Genomic DNA, 27,941 nt, shown 5'->3' on the forward strand with positions numbered 1-27,941 from the left:
CTTCTTAGGCTATGTTTAGACTACACTGATCTATCAAAAAAAGATATGCAAATTGTGCTCTGCAATTTGCATACCTTTTTCCAATAGTTTTTTTGGAAGAGGCTTTTCTGAAATTTGGCCCTACTACACTGGGCCAAATTTCAGAAAAGCCACCTCTTTCTGAAGAGCCCTTCTTCTTCATGGAAGGAGGAAGACAGGGCTTCCAAAAGAGCGCATCTGCTCTTCTGCAAAAGAAAGCAGAAGAACAGACACGTTACCTGGATGTGGTGGAATTTTTCCGGGATACCAGAGTGGTAGAAAAGTGGTTCCTAAAGTTAGTACATCTGAGCTCTGTCTGCATATTCTTTACGTAGGAAATCTGCATGCATCCTTTTAATAGCCAGGTTTTTGCAAGCCAACAGATTATGTTTTACCTACTGGATTTTGAAAATGCTTGCGCAATAGAAAGGGAGTACTTGGACACATGTCAATATGACCAAATGGGGTCCATGTTATTATTAGTATTATAGCACAATCTGTACCTTACACAGAACTTTGATACAAATAGTGAATAACACTTAGTCATATGAGAGTGCTGTACAAAAGGTATGTAAATATATACACACTGTAACATCCCCTAACTCAGGATCAGCCATAGTACGGACTCTGGCAGGCAGAGGTGGAAACCCCTCCGTGTACTACTGCCCTCATTCTCCACAGCCGGGGGACGGGCAGTGCAGCCACACACTCTATCAGAGGCTTTTGCTCACCACTCCCACAGCAGCAGGAGGCAGTGCCTGGGAGCTGTAAGTGCCCCACCCTATCCCCCTCTCAGAATTGCCAGATTAAAAAAAGGAGGGAGAGAGATAGAGAGAGAGAGAGAGAGAGAAAGTGTGTGTGTGTGTTTAAAAACAAACTCCAAACTGCTAGTACACAAAGAATATGCAGCACTGTTCATGAATCTTCCAGTCCTCAAGCATTACTCACATTTATAGGAAATACATGACAGATCTCCCTCGGCAAAATACTCAATCCCGACGCCTTCATTTCTATGTTCTGCATTTACAGCCCATACTGTGGTAGCTTGTTGTGCCCATGTCCACTCTGAAAAGATGGAACAAAAGACATGCTCAGAATTTTAGTGAGCCTCACCTCTGGCTATCACTCTGCCTCTGAGTTTCATAGCTAATGATTGGAAAGAATTTCTCATTAGCACTGAAACACTTGAGGATCTCTCAAAAAGGATGTGAGACTCAAACAGTACCATACAGTGTTTAAGACTATAGAGGCAGTGTAAAAAAAGCACATACGCAGACACTGGACTTTCCTGTATAGGTGCTGAAGTCTTCAGTCTCCTTAGTCTCTCACTGCTTGTTGTATCTTTATCAGTATCAGTCAACCTTTTGGTAATACCTATGAGTTTTAGTTGCTTCCTTCTCCCTATGGTCAAAACCAGATTTGTCTTTTAAGAACAAAAGATAGTGAATTCTCAAAGACATCTTAATATCTTAAATAAATCAAAATTCATTAGAAAATGGAGAGAAATCAGATGAAATATAAAAAGGGTGAAACATACTTAGCTCTAAATCTGCCCTCAGGCATCACTCACAGAGACCAAAACTTTTAGGAAGAACAACAACAACAAATATCTTGGGCCATATCCTCAACTTCAGAAAAATGAAGTGTGAATAGTCCTATGTCGGACTCAAAGGCTACGTCTACACTGGCATGATTTTCCGGAAATGCTTTTAACGGAAAAGTTTTCCGTTAAAAGCATTTTTGGAAAAGCACGTCTAGATTGGCAGGACGCCTTTCCGCAAAAGCACTTTTTGCGAAAAAGCGTCCGTGGCCAATCTAGACGCGGTTTTGCGCAAAAAAGCTCTGATCGCCATTTTAGCTATTGGGGCTTTTTTGCGCAAGACAGTACTGTGCTGTTTACACTGGTCCTCTTGCGCAAATGATTTGCGCAAGAGGGCTTTTGCCCAAACGGGAGCAGCACAGTATTTCCGCAAGAACACTGACGATCTTACATGAGATCATCAGTGTTCTTGCGGAAATTCAAGCGGCCAGTGTAGACAGCTGGCAAGTTTTTCCGCAAAATCAGATGATTTTGCGGAAAAACTTGCCAGTCTAGACACAGCCAAATTGTTTGCTCATGTGCAATTGTTCAAGAGAGCAAAATTATCCATGATCCTTTCCTCATATAAATAGCCATGCTATAACATTTACTGAAAGCTCTCCTCTCTGTAGTTATTGTTCCAATTTTCTTTCAGCATTTCAGAAGATCCTTTATTGTATTTAGATGCAATGGTGAATGGGGCTACATAAATATTTAAAATGAGATAGAAAGAAGACTAGCATTGTCCTCGGTTGCATTAACCACAGTCAGAATACAGTTCATATTCATATTAACCCCTCATGTGCTATGGCACCTTTGGATGTATTTTCTTGAACTCTCAGATAACTATTCCCTTTCAGTTGGACCTGGTACCAGAAGTGGAGCCTGGGGAAGAACAGGCCCAGTTAATGGGAACCTGGGCAACAGAGGAATGTGGCTGGGATGCCCCAAACCTAGGAGTGCTGCAGCAACCCCTCCCCCCACCTTTCCTTCCCACATCTACATCCAGGATAAGGTGTGGTATAAGGGTATGAATCTGTCACCTCTCCACCCCTTGATAAAGTTCTAACAATTTATATTGGAGCAACTGTGACTGATCTCTTTATGTAGGGTGTTAAGCGAGGAGGAATTTCTTATACTTTCTTCTCTTGTGCTGCCTTTCTTTTCAGTTTCTTATTCTTAATAGTATCATGCTATCACAAATACAGTTTGGCTGTGTCTAGACTGGCAAGTTTTTCCGCAAAATCATCTGATTTTGCGGAAAAACTTGCCAGCTGTCTACACTGGCCGCATGAATTTCCGGAAAAGCACTGACGATCTCATGTAAGATCGTCAATGATTTTCCGGAAATACTATTCTGCTCCCGTTTGGGCAAAAGTCTTTTTCCGAAAGACTTTTGTGCAAAAGGGCCAGTGTAAACAGCACAGTAGTGTTTTCCGCAAAAAAGCCCCGATCGCGAAAATGGCGATCGGAGCTTTTTTGCGCAAAACCACGTCTAGATTGGCCACGGACGCTTTTCCGCAAAAAGTGCTTTTGCGGAAAAGCATCCTGCCAATCTAGATGTGCTTTTCCGAAAATGCTTTTAACGGAAAACTTTTCCATTAAAAGCATTTTCGGAAAATCATGTCAGTGTAGACATAGCCTTTCTGTTTGGATGGTATTCACTCCACTACAACAGCCATATTGACTTATGTTTGTTGTGGGAAGGAGAAAAGGAAGAAAGAGGGGAGGAAGAGAGGGAGGGAGGGAGAGAGAAACATCAGCATGCTTGATGCAAGAGAAAAACCTGTTTGTGCTTAAAACGCTGGAGAAATTGTTCAAGAACAGCCCATCCATGTGAAAAATATTACCCTTATGTTGCTGCCAAGTTCAGTAAGGCCTTGTCTGATCAGCTGTGTAAGTGCCAATCCTATGAATTAAAGCTGCCTAGAGGCAGTTTCAACTTATACACCCAATTTTTCCAAGGCTATAGAACATTTGGGTGAGAATGAAACTTGTTTATTTGAATCAGCTCCTTTACTCTTTTGTATTTGCCCCCACCTCATTTTTTTAAGGACATGTGATCTGGCAAGTTCTACAAAATCAACACCTAATTCCAGGAGCTGGAATACTGACATCACCTAATTAAGAGGGACCAAACAGTATTTTAAAAATGACATGAGAATTATGTATTTTTATTCATATTGATCTCCTCATTCCAAGAACGCCTGCTCTGTATACCCTCCTCACTGCCCCAGTAATATGTTTTTTAGTAGGAAAGTTGCAGTGGAATTAAAATACTCTATGGGGCAACTCTCCCAGGGTGTGTCTACACTGCAACACAAATTGTGAATCTTATTTTGATATTATTTCAAAATAAATCACTATTCCAAAACGTCCCTTAACCCTCATGTAATGAGGCTTACAGGGACATCAGAATATCGAGCCTGTTATATTTTGAGATAATTGGCATGCACAAAAGATACAGATTAGCTATTTTGAGATACCTCCAGTATCCGCTGCAATGTACACATAGCCCCATTGGGCTGACTAGCAACTCTGAGTTGGATGGAAGCCACTAGGGAACTGGAAATTTTTACAATGAGGTGACATGTATGAGCTGATATATGAGGTGAGGTAAGAATGTGAGTTATGCATGTTGTGCCACAGTATAACCCACACATCTCTTGGGTGTGCTGTACTGTCCCACCTAGTGGCACTGAGACCACTTTCAGGGAGAATAATGAGTCTTCTCTACAACTTTAGCAAATAGGCAGCTGGTTTTTAGCTGATGTGGTAGAGCCTCATGCACAGAGGTCCCAGGTTCGATTCTGCCTTTCAGTGTTACAGCAGCACTTGTTTCATATTCCAGGTTTAAAAGCAGTCAAGATTTTGAGAAATACATAAGTGTCACAGAGCAAAATTATTTTTTATTTTATTACCTTGCTCATAAGAATGGAGCTGGACAGGAGACTGGAAGCACAGAGCAAGACGAACACACCTGCATAGCAAAACACAGCTGGGACAGGTATCCATTAAGGCTACACATCCCTTTAAACAAGCATGCTGCAGAAAGCATTCCCCCTCCCCACCATTTGAATTGGACTAAATCCCAAGCTATATACAATATTGATGTGAAATCAAAAAGGAAACTTCTCTGGTAAGTTGGGCACATTCTGGGCAGGTTGAGTTCTTGCAAGTGCTTTGTAATAAAGGATTCTTTTACTACAAAACCTTAAAATATATATTCCATAAAAGTAACTTGATAGGGGTATTCACTTACAATGTGCCGCCCCCCCCCTAAAAATAGAAGTATTAAAAATAAACAGAGGTAAGCAGCAGGGAAGCTTTTATTTTAAAGTGACTCCACAGCATGTCATTCTGTCATAAAAGAATAATGCTTGTCAAAAACAGACCAACTAAGACTTGCTCCTACTCCTCTTGATGCCAATGGTAACATTCTTCTTGGCTCAGTCAAGCAGGATCAGTCCTAAGAATGAAGAGGAATAAGAAAAAGGTTCAAACCCATTCAGATCCCCAGCCTAGCATTCAGCTTTATAAAATATCTAATTAGCTTATAAAATATCCACTGAGGTCAACTCCAGGAAATTCCTGCTGTTACCATATGTAGAGTGGGGACTTAAGTCCTGCAGGATAATGCTGGTTTGGTTTTGATTTCTGATTACAACACCTAGTATTTTGCATGCCTAATGACAACCAAAGATGTCAAAATTATCCATAAAAGGAAAATGTTAAAAAAATCAGGTTGATCTAAACATCTTGTTGCGACCTTATTATACATACAATAATAATGTAATAAAAATGAAAAGTCATTTCAAAACAGAAATGTTTCAAACTGAAAATGTTGAAACAGGACCTTTAGATTCAATAATTCTGGGCTTGGTATTCTGATGGAAGAGGGTTTTATAAAAATTTCTCCAACCAGAGATATGCTTGTGCTATGGAATTTATTGTTTCATGCTTTACAGAGATTTTAAAGTTTTCCTATGCAGCCAAAGAATAAGTTGTTTCTTGTTTGAATCCTCACACTTGCACAATGAGGGTGAAGTTCTCTGCTGAGCCAATTTACATCAGCAGATAATCTGGTTTTATTTAATATCTTGCTTAATCTTGGTTTGCTGCAGATCAATATTTTCATTCTTCTCACTATCATTAGCATTAAAAGCTGTCGTCTTCACCAACATTAATTTATCTCAACAACATCCTGTGAAGTATATAAAAATTATTAGCCTGATTTTACAGATGGAGGAACAAAGGCATGAAGGAGTTAGAAATTTAACCAACTCACAGTGGAAGTGTCAGGACTGGTATTAAGAATTACTCTTTCAAGCTTGATATTTTTTATCACTAGCTGACACTGCTGCCATACTGTCTGAAGGTAATGACCAGCTGTGATTATAAAGAGTTACATTTATTTTTTCTGAGTATAAGAGCATTAGCTTTGATGTCCAGGTCACACTCAGATGTGGGCAATACATTTTGCTTGCTTCAATTCTCTGAAGTTCCTGCTGGAAACAGTGGCCAAAATTGTGCCGTTTTACATGCTCTGAGGCCAGGTCTACAGTAGATCTGAAAGGTCGGCTTAAGGTACACAACTCCGGCTATGTAAAATGCGTAGCTGGAGTCAGCTTACCTTAAGCCAAGCCCTGGCACTGTCCACACTGCAGGAGGTCGACAGGAGCAAATGCTCCCCTCAGTTTCCCTTACTCCTTGCAAAAAGAGGAATACTGGACACCAGCAGGAGCTGCCCTCAGCATTCGATTTATATGTCCATACTAGACTTGCTAAATTGAATGCCAGAAGATCGTCCTCTAGAGCATCAATCTTCCGATAAGTACAGATGAGCCCCAAATGAAATATATGCATTTGTCTGTATACAAGTCAGGACACTGCCAGCAGGGAATCACACAGGGTCTTCTGCTGCTGTCAGCCTTGCTGGCCAGAAATCTTTGAAAGTTCCTTCAAAACTTTACTAGTAAATGCAAAGTTTTTCTAACTTCCTCCTTTCTCCTCTGCTCCTACTCCAGCATCTAGAAGATTTAAAGGGCAAGTCCTACCTGGTTGGCTACCTGCTACTGCCACTTAGCCCTCTTATCTGCCTGTCTTCCCCACAACAGCAGCCTTCCCAGAAATCCAAAGCATTTTCTTGTGCTTCATTTTCATAATCTCTTCTGATCCGTTTTTGCGCAAAAACAAGCAGTGTGAACATTTCCGTTTTGCGCAAAAACTCTCTCCCTGAGAGGCATAAGGATCTTGAACAAAAAGGGTTTTTTGCACATAAAGGAAATGTCCACACTGCCTTTTTTTCGCGCAAAAACCCCTTGCGCAAAAATGGATCGAAAGAGATTATGCAAATGAAGCGCAAGAAAACGCTAATTGACACTTCATTGCATTGCCTCTTCCGGCAAAAACCCCGTGGTGTAGATGTAGCCAGAGAGTAAAAGGGAAAGGGAAGACATGCATCCTACCATAAGCCACCACTCTTACAGGAACTGTCGTCAGGCCCACCACTGTGGTAGGGGGTGTGGAGCGGGAAACGAAGGCAATTGCCCAGGGGCTGGTAATTTTAAAAGACACAAGGCTCTCGGCCCTGCTTCTACTAAAGGACCATCCTGTAAATCTTCAGAAGGATTTCAAGTCACATTATCCCAGTCCTTGCCAAATCCCAACTATCACTGAGTTGATTAAATAGACTTTATAATAATAAATAGACTAAATAAATGAATCAGGATAAATTCCACATACTAGCATAAATCCTTACACCTGGCATTCAAAGCCAATTGTTTGATCATTAATGATATTAACCAGGAGAGTATAAGAAAACAAACACCTGAAGCTGCTGAATGCAAGGTCAGTCATCAAACCAGCACCATGTCATTTTGGATGAAGCACCTGGCCTTCCTTGCACCACCTCCAACTGTACCCTAATACAGCGAGTCCATCCAGGACATGCTATGTCACAAGACAAGACAGATTCCAGAATACATCAGGAAAAAAAGGAAAAAACAGAGTTAGAGAAGTAGTTCTACTCCAGCCTTAGCCATAGAAGACATCGCAACTCAAGAAAAAGCATTAGAGTTTACCTGGCATTGCTTCGGTCCTTTAGGGCAGAGGTTGGGGGCACAGGGGATGCAGGAGTCAGGGGAGGGATTGGGAGTTTAAGGCTGGGGTGGGAGGTGCAGTGAGTGCAGGGCAGGGAGGTGTGGGAGGGATGAGGACAGGGACTAGGAATATAGGAGTCATGTTAGGGAGTGGGGCCTGACTCTTCTACATGCTGGCAAATGGAGATGGCCAGCCACATCAGGAGCACATCTTAAAGGGGAGGTACAGATTGCACTGCTCTCAGTCCAACTGAGAAGGTTCATGTACCTTCTCCTGGGCCAGTGTAGTTCCATGTTCCCCCAACACAGCGGTGTGGTCAAATGCTACAGACTGAGTCTGCATAAATAGATTAGACTGGTGGGACAGACTGTAAAAGAAGGCAAACAAGTCTCCTGCAGGACCATTTAGCTAATCCTAATTCTTACTTGGAGTGTCCACAAATTGTAAGGCTGGCCCTTCTTTCTGGCCCAGTTCTGCTACCTTTACTTTGAATATTAATTCATCATGCCAATATCTCTACTGAGTTCAATGGGCCGTTTGTGAAGTAAGGCACTGCTCAAAATGAACAGGGTGGCATGTTCCAGCCCTCTGAAAGAAAACAGTGAGATCCTGAGCCAGTTTTATTAAATGAGTGCACGGTGCAAGGAGTGAAGTAGGATTTTAGCCACTACATTCCCATTGCAAGTAGGTTTTCAACTTGCTGTAATAAGACAAAAAGACAGGCCCTGCTCCCTCTCCCTCAGCAAATATCTGCTTTACAGAAATACAGATCCCTGGTTAAAAAATACAGAATGCTGTGAGTGGTTACTACTAACACACTATGAAGCAGATTAAACGGAGCATGGATTGATGCTTAATATAAAACTGGGCTCTATAAAGCAAGGAGTCAGGCTGCTGTGGTTTTGGCTGTAGGGCCTCAGAAGACTTCAGCAGTTCAACTGTTGGAGCCCAAGTATGATTCCAGTGCCAAACATTTGTCCTCACACAGTTCCTGTTCAGTGCACACTCAGCTTTGTCAATATCCCTGTGACTTATCCGAGCCCCACATGTGGAGGTGTCCCATGTTAATGAAATCATACTGACTGAATTTAACATGCTCGAAGTGAACACTGATCCCTAGGACGCGGGAGACACAGAAAGAATGAAAAAAAATCACTATTCTACAGCTAATGATTTTCTAATGGGAAAGCAAAGCCACAAGTGTCATAGTTTCCTGTACTCTGCTTACAGGTGTTTCCAAATGTGGCTCCTGATTATTACCACCTGTGGTTTGTTTCTTCAGGGGCTGAGTGTGTTTAGAGATTAGATAATGCATCTTCTCAGTTTATGTCCCACATGGTGAGCCGTATTTTTCAATTATACCATCTTACTAAATGAAAATCCTCCATTGCACAACCTCAAATCAAATGAACAATTACTTACACATTATTAGCTATTGTAGCATACTTGTATTTATTGTTTCAATTCAATATGTTGACACAAATACACACCCACATTTTTGGCTTCCAGGACTACAACAGAGTTTAATTTTCCTTAAAAAAAACCCAACTTATTTATTTGGCCTTTTTGTATGGCTAAAAATATTGGTGATGTCATCAAGTTATCCCGTAAGGATTATTTTTCTCAGGGTCACTTCATAAGATATTCAAACTAGGTATTTCTCAAAGATAACAGCACATTCAAATCAATTGAAATGATTTCTTGCAAACAAGCAATAACTCAGCTACAAATGATAGTTCAACTACTCTAGTTCCCAGTCTCCCTGGATACCATGACCCAGTCTAACTCCTGTCCCTCTTAGCTCCATATCCTGGTTCCTGTCCTCCCATATCCTCCTTACCCTCTCTCAGCTCTTTGTTCTAGTATCCTTCCCCCCACGCATCCCTTTTTTCAGTCTCTTCTGTTGCCACTCCAAAGGCCTGGCTCGTCACCTCTATGCATTCCAATCAGGCTACTCCTCCTCATCCTCCTCCACACCTGACTACTACCACCAGTAGCACTGTGAACAAAGGAGACAATTTCCCTGCTCTCAGTTCCTGTTACCCAGGGACTCGGTCTCGATAAGCTACAAGAAGCAATTGCAGGGGAAGTCCTGCAGCCCGGGGCCGAATTTCAGTGCATGGAATTTTGGGAGAATTGAACTATCAAATTCCAACTAGTCTCTGTTGAAGACATATGCAAATGGAGATTATCAGAGACTGGTAATTTAGGCAAATTTTGACAGATTTTCATGATGATGGCAAAAGGCATATCCCTGTCACCAGAACAATCATGCCGCCAAACTTCCAGTCCAATGTCCAAGGCATGGAGGACCTAGAGTTTCTCAACACAACTTATGAGAATTTTTAACATGAGCAGAACAATGTACTTTTTGAGAAATGGCCGAACCATTTTTTCCTCCAGTTTGCAGCCAAAAATTCAGTCTGAGGCAAGCATACAGCATGGACAATTTTATCCTGAGTGGTTAAAGATGGCAAAGTTATAAGCAATTAAAAAAAACGGATCTTATAATAGGAAGGGACAAGCAGCCATAGCTATTGCCAATGCTACCTGCAGCACCTATACTCAACACCAATGGAAGTTTGCACTTGTGAAGAGAACATTGAAGTTAAGAGTTGTCCTGTGGATCTGAGAGGAAAACACAGCTTATAAAAAGTACTGCATGCACAAATGAAAACAAATCCAGACCTGGGAGCAATGTACAACCAAATATTTAACACAATTAAATCTCTATTGCATGATTGATATTAATAAACATATGTGTCTTTTTCAGTACAGAAGGCTTTTATAGACAATATGACAAAGTGTACTCTGGAGCTTTAAGTGTATGCCAGCAGGGTCTACATGGGCCAGTTATGTTCAACACATTGGTACACCTCAGAATTCACTATCCTCTAGCGTGAATTGCCTCATCATTTAGTGAGACAAGCCATAAGATGAAGATTTACTTGGAAAGATTTACTTATTTATCAATAAGTTGATAAATTATTGCAAATTGAATTACCCTGAAATATATGTGAATCTCAAGTCAGAATTAATGAAAATGAAAATGAGAGATTTTCAAACTAATAAAAAATATTTAAATCTGAAACAAAGGGCAAAATATCTCTCAAATACATTTAAAGGAAAGAAAACCAAAACCAAAAAGTAAGATAATATAAAAAGTAAAGCAGAAGAATCCTAATTAAACATAGGCCCAAACAAAAAAATTCAACATCTGGATACTCCAAACTGCAAGGATGTTACAGTATCAAAATCCAGACTTTGCAGCTGCCTCCTAATGAGTTGAACCAAAATCCTGGATCTGAACACATGTGAATTTTAAAGACATTTGGATCTGGATTCAAACTGAACAGCTCTGGCCCATCCATAACTATAATGAACATCTCTTCAACATATCTGATCAACTAATACATACATGAACTTTGTGGGACACAAAAGAAAGGTGTTTCCACATCATTGCACCTGTAAGGAGCACCAAAAAATTAGTCCAAATTGTTTCTGCTTATGTCGCAAACACTCTCCTAAGTGAGCAGTCAATCCACTGAAACTAAGCTACATAAAGTAATCACATGCCTAAGCATTTGTAGCAGCTGTCCTGGTTTACAAGTCTACATATGCGTAAGAGCAGAGCTGTCTGAATAAAGGGGTTTTTTTCAGTTAACTTGCAATTCTGGGTGGAAAAAATGAGTAAAATTGTGTTGGCCCAACTAAATGTTTGATTTTTTTAAGAAACGACATTAAAACAAATTTTGAAACAAACTCATTTTGATTCAAAACTCAAAATGTTTTATTTTGAAAGAGTCAAAATGAAACATAATTGTAAAAGTTTTTTTCCTGCCAAAAAAATGGTAAAACCAAAATGAATTCATGAAATATTTTAGTCCCTCTGAAAGTGCATTTTTTACCTAGCTCTTAGTCTTCGAAATTTCTGAAGTAACCTAGTGCCTCTCTCACTATGGTATGCATATAGCAACTCAATTATGGTAAGCACAATGGAAGCATTAAACATAACCTATTGAATTAAGCACTTCATTAAAGTGTGTGATTTCTGACATAAAAGTTCAAATTCTTAACTCTGTTTCTAAGCCTTTCAAAAAAATCTTGAAGATATTTGGTATTGACCAAAATATTTTCAGTTATAAGATAAGGACCTTTTCTGTTTGAATAGAAATATGAGCAAAGAACAATTCCTTATTTCCTTGTTTACTGTCATGTAGATCCATTCATCCTGTCTCAGCAGAGATGAAAATCAGGCTTGTTCAAGTGTGGCTGGATTCTTTTAAAAGCCGTTTATTTCACAGAGTGGGTATAATACAATCATGCCATAAAAATACTTTGCAGAACACAAGAGACTGACCACAGATCTCAGGGTATGTCTACACTACCCCGCTAGTTCGAACTAGTGGGGGTAATGTAGTCATCCGCAATTGCAAATGAAGCCCGGGATTTGAATTTCCCGGGCTTCATTTGCATGAACCCGGCCGGCGCCATTTTTAAATGCCAGCTAGTTCGAACCCCGTGCCACGCGGCTACATGCGGCATGGAGTAGCTAGTTCGGATTAGGCTTCTAATCTGAACTAGCTGTACTCCTCGTGGAATGAGGAGTAACGGTAGTTCGAACTAGGAAGCCTAGTTCGAACTACCTAGTTCGTGCCGCGTGTAGCCGCGCGGCACGGGGTTCGAACGAGCGGGGATTTAAAAATGGTGGCGCCCCGCTTATGCAAATGAAGCCTGGGAAATTCAAATCCCGGGCTTCATTTGCAATTGCGGTATGCCTACATTACCCTCCTATTTCAAAATAGGAGGGTAGTGTAGACATACCCTCAGAGACTAACACATTCTGCCCAAAAATTAAATATAGAAGACCTGAATCTCACTGTAATATGTGTGTGAGCAACACAGGCACACTGCTGAGAGAGGCTGAACTTTATTATCTTCCCCAATCTCCTGAGAAGGGTGACTATAGTTTGATACTATTATCACACAAGAGAGAGGGTGAGTATCATCAAGTCTACTAGTTGCCCTTCCCCCATCACCGCCCTCACTCCCAGTATATAGCAAGCTATGCCTGGGATTTTTATTTCATTGCTTTGATCCCTTCTATGGAGAAAACATGCCAGTCAAAACTATGGAGGCCTGCCAAGTATTGTTGGTATTTGGAGGATGCTTAGTGTTTGTCTCTGCCTTTAAAGTGAAATTCAGTTCCTGTGCAGATGGTCCACATAAGGCCTAATGATGCTTACATTGCCCAAATGGTAAAATTCACATGGGTGCACGGAGACTGCCTTTAAGCCTGTCGGGCCCATGGGAGAAAAATAGAATTCTTAATGAGAGGGATTAAGTTGTATTCAAACAGTATTAGGACTATACACCACTTATGTCCTTATGCCCAGTTCAAGTTTAAATTGTACATAGGTCTTGCTCTGGCTTTTTCCACAGGAATGAATTTCACCTTCAATGCAGAGATGGGCTATGAAGACTATCCCAAATATTCCAAGAGTGAATGTTTAGCTTGATTGTTTCCCCCACACTAAAGAACAAATAAGAAGGAAACCAATTTTCCACAGTCCAGTCCCCTTTCAAGCATAAAAAGAAGTCCTTAAAACACACACAATTGTAGAACATGCTCAGAAAGTCTTTCTTTCTTTCTTTCTTTCTTTCTTTCTTTCTTTCTTTCTTTCTTTCTTTCTTTCTTTCTTTCTTTCTTTCTTTCTTATGCCTGTTGAGAAAGATACGCATCAAGCAATAATGCCAGTCACTCTAAAATCATGAGCTAGGCCCAAAAAAGAAATGTCATGATTTTGGTTTTTAAAATTGTGGGATTCTTCTATTTTTGAGGGTGCACATTTTTGGTTCACTTTTTTTTTTTGCTTTTCTCTGCCACTGTACAGACTAGAAACAGATTTATTTTTTATTTTTTTTTAAAGGAAGGGAGATGCTCACATAATCTTTTGCCCCCAGGAGCTGGGGTTTTAAGTAAAACGTATTGCAAGACTCATGATGAGATTTGGCAGAACTGATTAAGCGAACCAAAACACCATCAGAGAAATAATCCTGTAGTTCAACTGTACAGTACTGAAATCATGCCAAAAGTATCGGCATGGAGAACCTCTTCTCAAATGTTGATTCAAAATGGGATTAGCACCGAACATAATATTATCCCCCACTCTCACCTCCTTTGGTTTATATAATAAGGGCTGGCAGCAGGTGCAGTACCAAAGTAGACTTCAGACCATTTAGGCTGAAGTTCATGTCAAGGCACAGGTGTATAAGTAATTTAAGTTTTGAGGTTTAAGGGAGGGCAAGGAACTAGCTATTGAGTGTTAGTCCCTAGGGTCCTTTTACATTGGCACCAGTGTGCTCAACCAAGTCAGCACACAGGGATTGAATTATTTCAGAACTGAGGAGAAGGAGCCAGGACATTACTTGATTGCATGAGGCAAGACTCTTTTCACTGAAGATCAGGTAAGATGAGTGAAATTTAGATCCTCAGTAATCATGATTAAGGTAATAGGATAACATGCATCTGCTACCACTGGAGTCTGCTACTGTAGCCCTTAACTATCCTTTGCCCATTGAAACATGAAGCAAAACATAGGGTTACTGTTCTATGTATTAGTTAATTGCCTACTTTTCAAACTAGTGATGCTTCATGAGTGATGTGGGAATTGGGGTGGGGGGGAGGGAGGAGAATGCCTCCTTTCAAATGTATCACTCATTCCTCATATCTGTAGCCATTTTATTTACACGACAAATAGATGCAGTTAAAGTGGATAGTGGATCTAAAATTTAAGACAGAGGCTGGAATGGATGCCAATTCATGTCATATCATGTGTGATAGCTCAGAAGAGTGGTAAATGAGAGACAATACACTTTTGGTAATGAGATATGGTGCTTTTTACGTCTAGCTCAAAGTCATCTCAGCCCAATTCCAAAAGGACAGGTTCCTTGGCATAAAAGCTATTTTACCTATCAATGATAACTGACCTCCTTGTTAGCGGTTTCAACAGAGAAACCTAGAACTTAATGACCCTAGACACTGAGCTATCCTCTTACCCTTAGAAGCGACCTCTGCAGTTTAGAGTTTGGGATAATTGACAAGGGAAAGTTTGCTCTGCCATTGGATCTGCATTTCCACTACTGGTACTTCAAAAGAGCAGGCAATAGAAAACACATAATAGTGAATTATAAATGTCTTCCCATTAAAGAAAATCAATATTGGAACTTGGAAAGAAACAGAAAGGCCAACATGAAATCAGAAGCAATAGAACAATAGCCCCTCATACAAAATATAACTTACTCGGGCATTACAATCAGAGTGGGTTAGTGCCTAGAGCAGTGGTCTCCAACCTTTTTACACCCAAGATCACTTTTTAAGTCTCAGAACAGGTGAAGATCTACCGCCCCACCCCTTCCTTGAAGCCCCGCCTACATTACATGAGGAAATCTAATGTAAATGTACTGCGCAGGTGCGCAGTTCAGAGAGGGCTCAAGAGCTACTCTTAGAGCCCCTGAGATCTACCGGTAGATCGCGATCTACTGGTTGGTGACCACAGGCCTAGAGCACTAGGGACTTGGGGATATGGGTCCTATGCCCAGTTCTGCCACTGGTTCTAGCTAAGTCACTTTGCCTCTGTTTCCCCATCTGTAAATTAGCAATGATACTTACCTCTTTAGTAAAGCAATTTGAGTTCTATTTCTCATCTAGCTGTTCAGAGCTAACAATTACAAATTGTTTACTAGAATATGGTCACTGACTCTTGCTCCAGATATTGTGCCAAATCACACATTGTGTTAATAAGGCACAAAAACAATCTAATTAATCAGATATCCATATACGCAGGTCTGGCTGAGCAGTGCTCAGTGCAGAGCTGTCTAAGAGAAATGCAAATGTGGCATTATGTCACTTTTGTGACTTTCTGGTTGTGGGGACACTTTAGCCATGTTTCTAAATTAGAGTAGCTTCTTAGCTATTCTTAATTAAGCATGGCTGTATATGGTCCTAAGGGTCAGTTCCAGTAGCTGGGAAACTTGGAGCATAGAGATGCCTTTGTTAGCCTGCACCAGTTGAGGAGTCCACATAAGGGATATGATCATGCACCACTGAAATCTACAGGATTTTTGCTATTCACTTCAGTAGAATCAGGACTGAGGCCATGCTGGGGGATTCCCTGGTAGCTAATTAAGCTGCCTTTATGATGCCTTTTCTCTGTCAGCTCAGCACAGGGAATTTAGTACAGATTGTTCTTCTCTAAACTGGGACTCTCGGGTCCGGCAACATCCATGGGCCAGCAGGACAATGGATATTCCTGGACCAGAGAGCCCAGGGGCAGGGAGGCCAGTGGTGGGCAGAGGGCTCAAGCAATACAGGAAGCACCATGTTAGTGGGCTCGGGCTATGCAGGGAGCCATGTGGCACAACTGGGATGTCCTGCAGCAGGGAGCTCAGACAGCACAGACAACAGCCCTGTTGCCGACAAAGTGCTGAGTCGGCAAAACGCGGCAGCCATTTTTATGTAAATTAAGCATGGGATATTTAAATCCCTGCCTCATTTGCAATGTTGACCTGCCTAATCTGCATCCCTCTGCCGACAGAAGGATGCAGTCTAGACAAACCCTATGTGCTTTTATCATTCCTGTATTAGAAGTTAGAAATATGAAGCATAAACCCATTTACTGATGTAGACCTGCTAAGTGAGGTCATTAGTGATACTTAAGGAACATAATGCCCCAGTTCTTGAGACAATGAGCTGAAAAATAGTTTTGCTTCTCTAGTAAACCTGGTCTCTGGCTGATCCTACCAAGACATGTATCTGATGCTGGACATTATTTTGGATGTTTCAATTTTTCACTCAAGGTGAGAAAAGTTTGAATGGAACACAAAGAATTCCCACCTTGGGCAAAATCTATATAAGACATGAAACCAAAAAATAGGGGCTTCTGCTAGACACCAGGAGACCCTTAGTTATCATATAACATGACTGCTGGAAACATCTAAGACTGAAAAGGGGGAAGGATCATGCCCAAGCTAGAAGGCTGCCTAGCTTGTGAGAAAAGGTGATTAAAACTACTGTTAGGCTAAGAAATCGCATATAACAAGCTTCATAGAGTATTAAGCTTAGCTGCTATGTTTTGTTTTATTTTGCTTCGTAACTTACTTTGATCTGTCTGCTATCACTTGTGGACACAAATCCTACTTATTATACATAATAAAATCATTTTTATCAATAAACCCAGTGTAAATCATTGTTTCCTGGAGGGAACAGCTGTGCATATTTTTTGTTGACAAAGGGGGTAAGCAACTTATGAGCTCACTCTGTATAAACTTTGTGCATAACAAGATAGATCTATCTGGGCCTCTGATCCCATAGGGACTGTGAGCCTGGGTGTTCTGTCAAATCTCTTTGACTGAGCTTTCCCAGGACTGATCTGATCTGTGTTTCTGTTGCTCTCCTGTGGGCTGTGTCGCCGACCCTTTGTCATTTCTGGAGAAGACTGGAGGGTCTTACTGAGTAGAACAGGGTAGTGGTATGTCCCAGAAAGCAGGTAGGTAGACTCAATGGTATTTCAGCCCACCAAGATCAAGGGGATCTCTCTGACCAAACCTGTCTCAAGGGGCCTTGAGAAAGGAAAGTTCTGAGCTAAGAGAGGAGAATTTGTTGACTCTGAAAGAACTTATGGGGTATTCTCAAAGGTGGGAAGGAAAGGTAGGCCAAGAGAAATGGCAAAGATAGGACAGAAAGTAAGGGCACAAAGAGAACAATAAAATGGCAGAATGGAAAAATGAATTTAAAATGTATTTATTTGTCTAAGGGAAGAGACTGCACACTGAGAAAATGTAGGTGTAGAACCAAACAGGTTTTTACCTGCAGAGCACTTGAGAGAAAAAACTAATGAAGACAATTATTTTCAAAGTCCTGAATTCTGTTGTCATTAAAAAGGAGTGTGCAGGCACATCACCTTACAGATATGCAATTTTGACATTAGCTGAAGATAATCAGACATTAGGTGTGATCCTCCCTCTGGAACAGAAACATGAGCTGCTGCAGACTCAAGTCAAACACAGAAGATGAATTTACAAACACTATGCCCGCTAGGATTGGCTGCAGAACTGAACTGTTTTGTCACGTAGTTTTGAGACCTTATGATGAAATGCAATTAGGTGGCTGAATGGATATTCAGGAACTCAATAACCTTGTTACACAGTGTGATACAACGTAAAACAACAAGAACAAGGATGTGCTGTACACTTTCTAGAATAAAGATGGCTAGTAAAAACTATTCTCCATTATGTTACAGGGGATGTGCTCAGAGTAGCATGCTATTTCATGTTCTCTGGTCATGCCCAGCCAGGAGGAATGTGTATAAGCACACTAAACAAGGTTTAGACTTTAATATTCTGTCACACACCCTTACACATAGTGCTGGGTGTGCCATGCAAGTATTTAGCTAATAACAGACATAATTGGAAAAGTTCTGTTTGAACACTGCGTCTGTGATGCAAAGTGCAGAAATTAAGGATTGGCCCAAAGACCACTAAGATCAGTTGAAAAATGCCCATTAAGTTTAATAGGCTTTAGAGGGCAGATCAAATGCACACTTTCATAGAATCATAGAATCATAGGACTGGAAGGGACCTCGAGCGGTCATTGAGTCCAGCCTCCCGCCCTCAAGGAAGGACCAAGCTCCGTCTACACCATCCCTGACAGATGTCTATCTAACCTGTTCTTTAATATCTCGAGAGAGGGAGATTCCACCACCTCCCTTGGCAATTTATTCCAATATTTGACCACCCTGACAGTTAGGAATTTTTTCCTAGGCCGTGTCCAGACTCAGGGGTTTTTTCGGGAAAAGTAGCCTTTTCCCGAAAAAACTTCCCCTGCGTCCAGACTCAAGCCGCGTTCTTTCGAAATTATTTCGAAAGAACGCGGCTTTTCTTTCGATGGCGGTAAACCTCGTTTCACGAGGAAGAACGCCTTCCTTCGAAAGCTCCTCTTTCGAAGGAAGGCGTTCTTCAATGTAAAGAGGCTGTCTTCGAAAGAGAGCATCCAGACTCGCTGGGTGCTCTCTTTCGAAAAAGCGGATTTTTCTTTCGAAAGATCCGCCTGCAGTCTAGACGCGATCTTTCGAAAGATGCTCTTTCGAAAGATGCTTTCGAAAGAGCATCTTTCGAAAGAAGCCTGCAGTCTAGACATAGCCCTAATGTCCAATCTAAACCTCCCCTGCTGCACTTTAAGCCCATTACTCCTTGTCCTGTCCTCAGAAACCAAGAGGAACAAATTTTCTCCTTCCTTCTTGTGACACCCTTTTAGATATTTGAAAACCGCTATCATGTCCCCCCTTAATCTTCTTTTTTCCAAACTAAACAAGCCCAGTTCATGAAGCCTGGCTTCATAGGTCATGTTCTCTAGACCTTTAATCATTCTTGTCGCTCTTCTCTGTACCCTTTCCAATTTCTCCACATCTTTCTTGAAATGTGGCGCCCAGAACTGGACACAGTACTCCAGCTGAGGCCTAACTAGTGCAGAGTAGAGCGGCAGAATGACTTCACGAGTTTTGCTTACAACACACCTGTTGATGCAACCTAGAATCATATTTGCTTTTTTTGCAACAGCATCACACTGCTGACTCATATTCAACTTGTGGTCCACTATGACCCCTAGATCCCTTTCCGCCATGCTCCTTCCTAGACAGTCGCTTCCCATCTTGTATGTATGGAACTGATTGTTCCTTCCTAAGTGGAGCACTTTGCATTTCTCTTTATTAAACTTCATCCTGTTTACCTCTGACCATTTCTCTAACTTGCTAAGGTCATTTTGAATTATGTCCCTATCCTCCAAAGAAGTTGCAACCCCACCCAGTTTGGTATCATCTTTGTCTTAGGGCTAGTGTACACTACCATGCTACATTGGCCTTTGGCCACCCCAAAAGAAGCAGGGCCTCAGACGGAAGGGGTGAGGCCAGGACACTTCCATGCTTCCCCACCAACAGACCCTAATTAGTCTGGGGGTGGGGGAGCACATGAAGTCTTTAGTCTGTGCTCCCTCCACCCCCAGAGTGAACTGACAGCTATTCTTAACACCTGGTGGTTCCCTATCGGTTCCCGTGCCCCTGGCAGTGGGAGGAGACTTTTTGCAATCCTCCCCCTGTCCCCAGGTCAATCAGGGCCTGGGGGAGGCGGAGCATGCGAAGTCTTTCACTCCCTGCCCCTGCCCTGCAAGGGAGCACTGTGCTTAGAATTAATCACCAGCTGAGCAGCAGCTGGTGGTTGACTTCAAGTGCCAAGCCCCTTGCAGGGCAGGAGGAGACATTCTTCTCCATGACTGAATTATAACGTAGCTATTGCACCTGTAAAGAATAATGCATCCATTTATTTGTTCATCCTGGGTGAAAAGCCAGTCCTCTGAGAGATGCAGGTAACATCTACTTAAAGTGGTGTCTACACCATGGCAAAAGGGCCTCCACGGGTCAGATCCAGCCCACCAATCAGGTTGATGTGGCCCATGGTGGCCCTGCCCCTCCCTCGCCCCCAGGCCAATCAGGGCCTAGGGACAGAGGAGCATTGGAGGGCAGGGAGCAAGAGACTTTGCGTGGTCCACCCCACCTCCAGGTCAATCAGGGCCTGGGGGCGGAGGGAAGTGTGTGAAGTTTCCTCCCACTCTTCCAGGAGTGTGTGGCACTTCTAAGAGCCGTGCACTCCTTGCAGGGTGGGGGCAGTGCATTCCCCCCCACAGGCCCTGACTGGGAGATAGTAATTTAGTCAATGAAACAACGTACTAGGGAAAAAATAAGTGTTAATTACAGGATTATTAGAAAATTTAAAGCCTAATTGCCACTGTGATAGATTCTATCACAAAAATATCTTTGAGATTGTCACTTGATGTGATGCTCAACCCACTGAGCCTGCCTACCTACTCTCAAGGACACCTTACTATTTTGTGCTGCTGTGCCAGATGCTCTGATCTCCCCCCAGCAATGGTACAGAGTTGGGGTAATAGCCCCCCAACAGAGCAACACAGATGCTGCTAACAGCTCACTGTGGGAGGGCACAGCTGCAGGGACTGAGGAACACAGCCCCAAATAGGACCAAACCTACAAGTGAATCTGTCTTACTCTGTATACAAGTTTTACACTGAGAAAGTTGATCGAGTTGGTTCTCTTTATCAATGAAAGAGAGATATGCACTTCTCTTGGTCCCTCCAAGTAACAATTAATAACACTAGATTTTATCATAAACAAGTGTTTTTATAAAGTATAAAAATAGGATTTAAGTGTTTGCAAGTGAAAACCGACAATGAAAGTAAGTTACTATGCAAAAAATAAAACAAAACATGCTATCTAAACCTAATACAAGAAGGCTATGTCTACACTGCAGGCTTTTTGTGCAAGAACTGTTTTGCGCAAGAGTTCTTGTGCAAAAGGTCTTGTGCAAGAGCATGTCCACAGTGCGATGTGCTTTTGTGCAAGAGCGTCCAAGGCAGTGTGGATGCTCTCTTGTGCAAGAGAGCTCTGATGGCCATTTTAGCCTTAGAGCTTTCTTGTGTGAGAAACCCTTGTTGCCTGTCTACACTGCTTTCCTGTGGAAGAACTCTTATGCAAGAGGGATTATTCCTTGTGGGGAGAGGAATAGCTCTTGCACAAGAAGCCCTGTTTTCTGACGCTTTACTATAAATTTACTTGCACAAGTACACGCGTGCAGTGTAGACGCTCTGCAAGTTTTTGCGCATGAACAGCTGTTCTTGCGCAAAAAGCATGCAGTGTAGACATAGCCTAAGAGAAATTGTGACAAAACACAACTCCTCATCCAAGTCTTTATTTCAGGTAAAATTCTTCAAGTCAGAGTTGATCTCTTCCCTGACCCAGGAAGGAGCAGTTTGTAATGCTAGCTGAAGTCAATAGTTGCTTGCTCCCCCTCCAGTAAATGCACTTTCCCAGGGGTAGAAATCCTTTGTTCAATTCTCCCTCCCCCATGGAAAATATCAAATTCAAGATGGATTCCAGCACCAGTTGCCACAGTCATGTGAAGGGGCACTGACAGCCTCAACAGGCCCCTGGGTAAGGTGGGAGGTGCCCAGATACGTGCTCCTAGAAGAGGTGGGGCCTTGGGAAGAAGGGGCAGTGCCAGGGACAGCCAGCCTTCCATGCCACCCAGAGCACTGTGCACACATCCCCAGCTCTCAGAGCTGCCCAGGGCTCTGGAGGCTGTCAATGCTGCAGTACTAGCAGTGGAAGTCTGGAGCCCAAGGTCCCTTTGAATCTCCAGGTCCTGGGGCAATTGCCTCCATTGCTCTCCCCTTCAACAGGCCTGGCCACATGTCTCCGTAGGACCAACCACAGTTTGGGCTTATAGGAAAAATAAAATCATTTACAGAACATTGTCTTGAGCACCGGGACTTTAAGTTCCTTAAGTACCACTAATGGCTTTCACTAAAAGACCTAGAATTAATAAAACAGATTTCCACTTAATATTTCTAACTTCACATACAAAAATGATACAAGCACACAAATAGACTAAACACATTCAGGAAATTACAGGTTCTTGAATGTGTAGGGGATAATTGCAGAAGAACTTTGTACGTGCAAGTTTAGGGGTGGTGAGGCCTGTATTCTTTCCCCCCTTTCCCTTTTCCCTATATCTGATGAGCCAGAAGCCAGTCTTTGGGAACATAAGCCATTTAAGATAAGCATTGTTGCCAATATAGCAAGAACAAATATAAGATAAGGGTAAAGGACAAGAATGCATAAACAATTCTGTTTACCCTAATGTATTGATCATGTAAACAAGGCCAAAGAACAAGTAGAACTAGATCAGAACCAAATCGATAACTAACAGCTGAGGCCTACATCAGCACGTAATGAGTAACCCCTGAAAATTTATAAACTGCAAAACAAGGCAAAAGAACTGTATGTAAGGCTGCACCAGAGCACAGCAATTTGGACCTCAGCAATGGGCTTTGGGTACTGGCATGTCGGAAGCGGAGACACCCTTCCACTTCGTCTGCAGCCTACTGGGGGTTCCAGGCTAGCAGGAAGGGACGTAAGATATACCACTTCTTCGTTATATTGTTCTTCCAGTTATGGGGCACAGTTGTTAGCTGTCAGGAAGTAAACTACTTGGCTACGTCTGCACTGGCATGATTTTCCGGAAATGCTTTTAACGGAAAAGTTTTCCGTTAAAAGCATTTTTGGAAAAGCGTGTCTAGATTGGCAGGACGCTTTTCCAGAAAAGCACTTTTTGCGGAAAAGCATCCGTGGCCAATCTAGACGCGCTTTTCCGCAAAAAAGCCCCGATCGCCATTTTTGCAATCGGGGCTTTTTTGCGGAAAACAGAACTATGCTGTCTACACTGGCCTACTAACAGAACTATGCTGTCTACACTATGCTGTCTACACTGGCTGTCTACATCTTTCAGAAAAATACTTTTGCCCGAACGGGAGCAGCATAGTTTTTCCGGAAAAGCACTGATGATTTTACATTAGATCGTCAGTGCTTTTCCGGAAATTCAAGCAGCCAGTGTAGATAGCTGGCAAGTTTTTCATCCGATTTTCCGGAAAAACTTGCCAGTGTAGACACAGCCCTTGTGTTTGACAGATACCTGCGTAGTGTCCTTTGTAATTTGAGAACCCAGTGTTGGACCTGGGACTTACTCTTGCCGACAACAGAATGATAGTTTACTTGCTCTGTTTTGCATAAAGCATATTCAAGTTATGCATATTCATATTAAAAAATATTTCCATAACCAATATAGGGCCATAGCATCACAGCCACCTGGTATCCAGTAACAGAAATATGTACTACATGGAACTGTGTTATGTGGAGCCTGTAATTTCATGAATGAATATATTTTTATTTTACCTAACCATTTGTTTGGACTGTTTAACTAAAGTCTATTTTATACCATTCATAAAACAAACAGCTACAGATATGCTGATTGTCTAGATATTAGATAATAGATTATAGTGCCTGGTATAAAGTGCAGTATAGTGATTAGACTACACAAGGGACTTGAGACGGGTTCACCAATGACGTGTGACATGGAACGCCTATCTCAATCTCAGATCAATCCTCTAGTGGGTTACTTTGAAAACCTTAGAAGAAAAGCATAATACATGCAAAGTATTAAGGCTAAAGTATTACAGCCTCTCAGGAAAATTGGTTACAACTGAGATTTTCAATGGTTAATAGGTGCTTTCATTGGAAAAAAGCAAAACTGAAATAACCTATTAAGAACGTCTCCGTGCAACCAATATTTCCCTCTTCATCTCTGAGATTCTTGTAAGGCAGTTTGATTGGATGGCATGTGAACCTTTCCACTGCACCATAGGTATGTGCAGATATCTATTTCTCTTGCTCGGCCTAGTGCCAATGGCTCAAAATTGTTAAGTAAGTAGAGGGAAGACAAAACCTGCCTGTATTTTATGAGAAAGGGTGTGAGATTGTTTGTTAAAAAGATCTCTCCTTCTTCCTTTTGTCCTTCTTGTCATTCATCACTTGCTTTCATAGAGCCCCAGCCAAAAGCCCATGTGATCTTTTATACTCTTTCCTCATTTACACTCACTTCAAAAATGTTGTGTAATACTCTATTTCAACAGTTCCCCCACACTTTCTGTCTTTCTTTTTATACTGGGTAGAAGAGAGAACACATTTTCTTTCCCTTGCTACATCAAAAAGAACTAGGACAATGGAGCTTCTTTTATAAAGTGAAAATATGCAGAGAATCCAGAAGGTGTGCTAATGCTGCTTGAACTAGGAATGTTTCTTATAAAAGAAAATGAGAGCGCTTACACATGAGCAAGCCAGAGATCCTAACTATGATAACGTTAAGAGTTATTCCACTGTGCAGGTAGAATGTAAGGTTACAAAGTTTCCAAATGCTATGGATGAATATATAACCGTTCCAGTTAACGTACTATAGCATTCATTAAATGATTTCAAAGGTATATTCTTTGTGCGGAACAGATTTACTGGTTTCTCAGGGTATGTCTACACAGCAGGGCTAAAGTCAAATTAATTTATGCAACTTCAGCTACATCAATTGCATAGCTGAAGTTCAAATACTTTAATTCGGCTTTCAGCACTGTCTACACAGCAGGAAGTCGAAGGAAGAACACTCTTCCTTTGACTTCCCTTACTCCTCATGAAATCAGGGTTACCATGAGTCAAAGTAAAAAGTCCTCCAGCTCAACATTATTTGAAAATTAAGGCTTGCTGTGTAGAAGTGCTCTTTGTTATTTCGGAATAATGTTGGTTATTCCGGAATAACACTGCTGTGTAGATATATCCTCAGTTATGTCAGAAATTAAAACAGATTAATCTGGGTAAATTTTCTGTGAAGCATATGTGTGAAAAATGCAATGCTGAAAATATTTGCCTTTTTCATGTTGTAATCTCTGTGAGAAATGTCAATTAACTATATTTTCTTTTTAAAAATGAACACATGAGAATCCGAGCTTACCAAGTACTCAAATAACAGAAATGTGTCAATAATGCATCTCAGTCCTGCTCCAGATCACTTCTGTTTGTCCAGACTCTCACGCAAAGGTTGCCAGTCACAGTCAGTCATGCCATGTTAAAGTGTGTAGGCAAATGTGTGGTCAAATGCTTGCTGGGGACATGGAAAACCACATGCTTGGGATTGTTTGTGCCTGAGTGAATGCAAATTTAAAATTTTATTTATTAAAGGACATTGTCAGGAATTGAGATAGATGGTGCAGAACAGGACTTGACAGCAGTTAGTGCTGACATATATAGTCTGCACCAATAAAGGTGAATGGTGTGCTATGATCCATAGACCGAACGTTAGCTTCACAGGTCTCTTACTGCATATATGGCTTTCCCCAGGCTCTTCCTCCCATCCTGCCATGCCACAAAGCTCAACCTGGACTGACTAACCAGTCACATGAACTGAATTATACAAGCTTGAGAAGAATGAGAGTCCCATTGGCTTTCCTTCTAGCCCTCTGAAATATTTGGACCTCATTACTTCTAATTTCCTTTGAGCCACCGAACATGGGGATATCTGATATGACCCTGAATCTATCTGCTCACCTGAAATGATTCCAAGAGCACATTTATTCAGGAAAAAACCCACTCGTCTTAATTAGCTTCACTATTTTATGAATTCTTTTCACACATAAAGCCCAACCCCCGTACATATTTGCAGACAGAAAAACAATCTGGCAATTTTGGGAAATTACTGAAACCATATCCAGTGTGATTTAAATTGCAAGTTAAAAACAACTGAGAAATAAGTATTACTGTGATGTTCTGCCTTAGAAATTTTCATCTGTGGCTTTTTAAACATTCCTCCTACACATCACTAGTAAAAATTTTAGTCTGCCTGCCACTCTCAGGCATTAACTCCAATGTTGTCACTACTAATTGGTATAAAGGCCTATCTTGTTTTCTGTGTGTCAGTCATTTGAATTGCAGCATTCCAAAGATTGTCATAATTGCTATTATTAAAGGCAAGTTTGGGAGAATCTCACCTGATATGCTTCATTACATATTGCTTCCAATGTAGAATTACAACAGTGCTGCAATTGATGTTGTTTTTACTGCTGCAGAAAATATCAGTCTGACAAAGTCAGAGAATGTAAGGAAAATGATGGAGCAGCTGAGAATTGAACAAAGGACCTATAGTTGGACTTGCCAGGGCAGATCAAGCAATGATCCATTTTCTCTAGAATCCAATGAGATTATGGCCAGGTACTTCCAAGAAATTCCATAAAATACACAGAATAACCTCTAGCCTTTTTTACTGTTCAGTATTTATATTACAATCACATCTAGATTATGCAGGAAGGGAATGTGATTGTCAAGTAATTGAAAGCAAGGTCCTAGATATTGTGGATATAATTAGATTATAGGAAATATGCTTGAAAGTGCATTAGATATACTTAGTGAGATAGCCTCTTTGTAGCATGGTAGGAAATGATTTCCCCTGTTTCCTCAGCCTATAATTAACACATTTAAAAAGCAGTGGTCCCTAGATTTGTTCAAGATCCTACAGTGAAGGTTGATCATTGACTTGATAATGCATTGAATGTACCAGGAAAATTCCACTGCAATTAAAAGAATAAAAGGCAAATTTTATCTTCCAAAGGTCCATGTTTGCTCCATAAAATCCTACTGCCTTTCTGTCCCTTCCAAGCAGAACAGTGTGCCTGTACAGGCAGTCCCCAAGTTACGCAGATCCGACTTACGTCGGATCCGCAGTTACGAACAGGGCCCTCCCTCTTCCTGGTCTCCAGCAGACCAGGGAGAGGAAGCAAAGCGGCGGAACACGCGGGCAGCGGACAGCCCAGACGTGTCTGGGCTGTCAGCTGCCCGCGTGCTCTGCGGCTTTGCTCCGCGGCTTTGCTCCGCGGCTTTGCTCCCCGTCCCCCCTGGTCTGCAGACCAGGGGGACGGGGAGCAAAGCAGAGCAAAGCCGCGGAGCCTGGGGTTCTTAAGTTGAATCTGTATGTAAGTCAGAACTGGCGTCCAGATTCAGCCGCTGTTGAAACTGATCAGTTTCAGCAGCGGCTGAATCTGGACGCCAGTTCCGACTTACATACAGATTCAATTTAAGAACAAACCTACAGTCCCTATCTTGTACGTAACCCGGGGACTGCCTGTATATGTTCAAGCTTTGTCTACACTGGCAACTGAGCGACAAAAGTTTTGCAAGTGGCAGTATAAACAGCACATTGTTGGCAGGAGCACTCTCCAGTCAACCCCATTTTTTTGGAAGGGGTGGAGGGCTGAAGCATTTTTTTGGCTTAAGTGCTGGCAAACAGTGTTTACATTGCCCGACCTTTAGTAACATGGCCATGTTGCTAAAATCTGTGTAGTGTAGACAAAGCCTCAGACTCTTCAACAGTCACCTCCAAGCCCCTTCACCACCACTCACACTTCTCAGGCAAAGAGTTAATCCAAAAAAAGTCAACTTCCTATGGCAGGAAAATCAGAGTGGCTGAGGAGTTGGCCTGTCCCCAAACCTAGGGAGACTGAACAGCTTGTCAAGCAGTGGATTTCCTCAGCCAAAATGGCAGTATGGGAGCAACGCTATTTATTTTCACACACACAAAAAAAAGCTCTAGTGGCCCAGTTCACCACTGGTAAGCTGCAGATTAAGAATGTGAGCCACATAAATATGTCCTCAGGTTGTTGGGCAGCTGCACCAGTGCAGACTGAGTGCATGAACATCTCATTTCTTTGCACAGACAGAGGCAATTTTCTTCTATAAGTGCTCATTCT

General features: G+C 41.7%; 1 long non-coding RNA gene across 3 annotated transcripts in view; it reads left to right on the forward strand.

The window, feature by feature from the left end:
* Positions 1-27,941, forward strand: part of LOC112546928 (uncharacterized) — a 137,655-nt gene that overhangs the window by 27,900 nt on the left and 81,814 nt on the right. Inside the window, exon 1 of one of the 3 annotated variants that reach the window (XR_003090653.2) lies at positions 21,675-22,738. The exons of the other annotated variants lie outside the window; for them this stretch is intronic. This is a non-coding gene — a long non-coding RNA (uncharacterized LOC112546928). Of the gene's footprint in view, positions 1-21,674; positions 22,739-27,941 lie in introns of those variants that run through there. 3 annotated transcript variants of the gene reach the window in all.

This window comes from Pelodiscus sinensis, chromosome 6 (genome assembly GCF_049634645.1).
Source record: "Pelodiscus sinensis isolate JC-2024 chromosome 6, ASM4963464v1, whole genome shotgun sequence".
In the NCBI taxonomy this organism is placed as follows: domain Eukaryota; kingdom Metazoa; phylum Chordata; order Testudines; family Trionychidae; genus Pelodiscus; species Pelodiscus sinensis.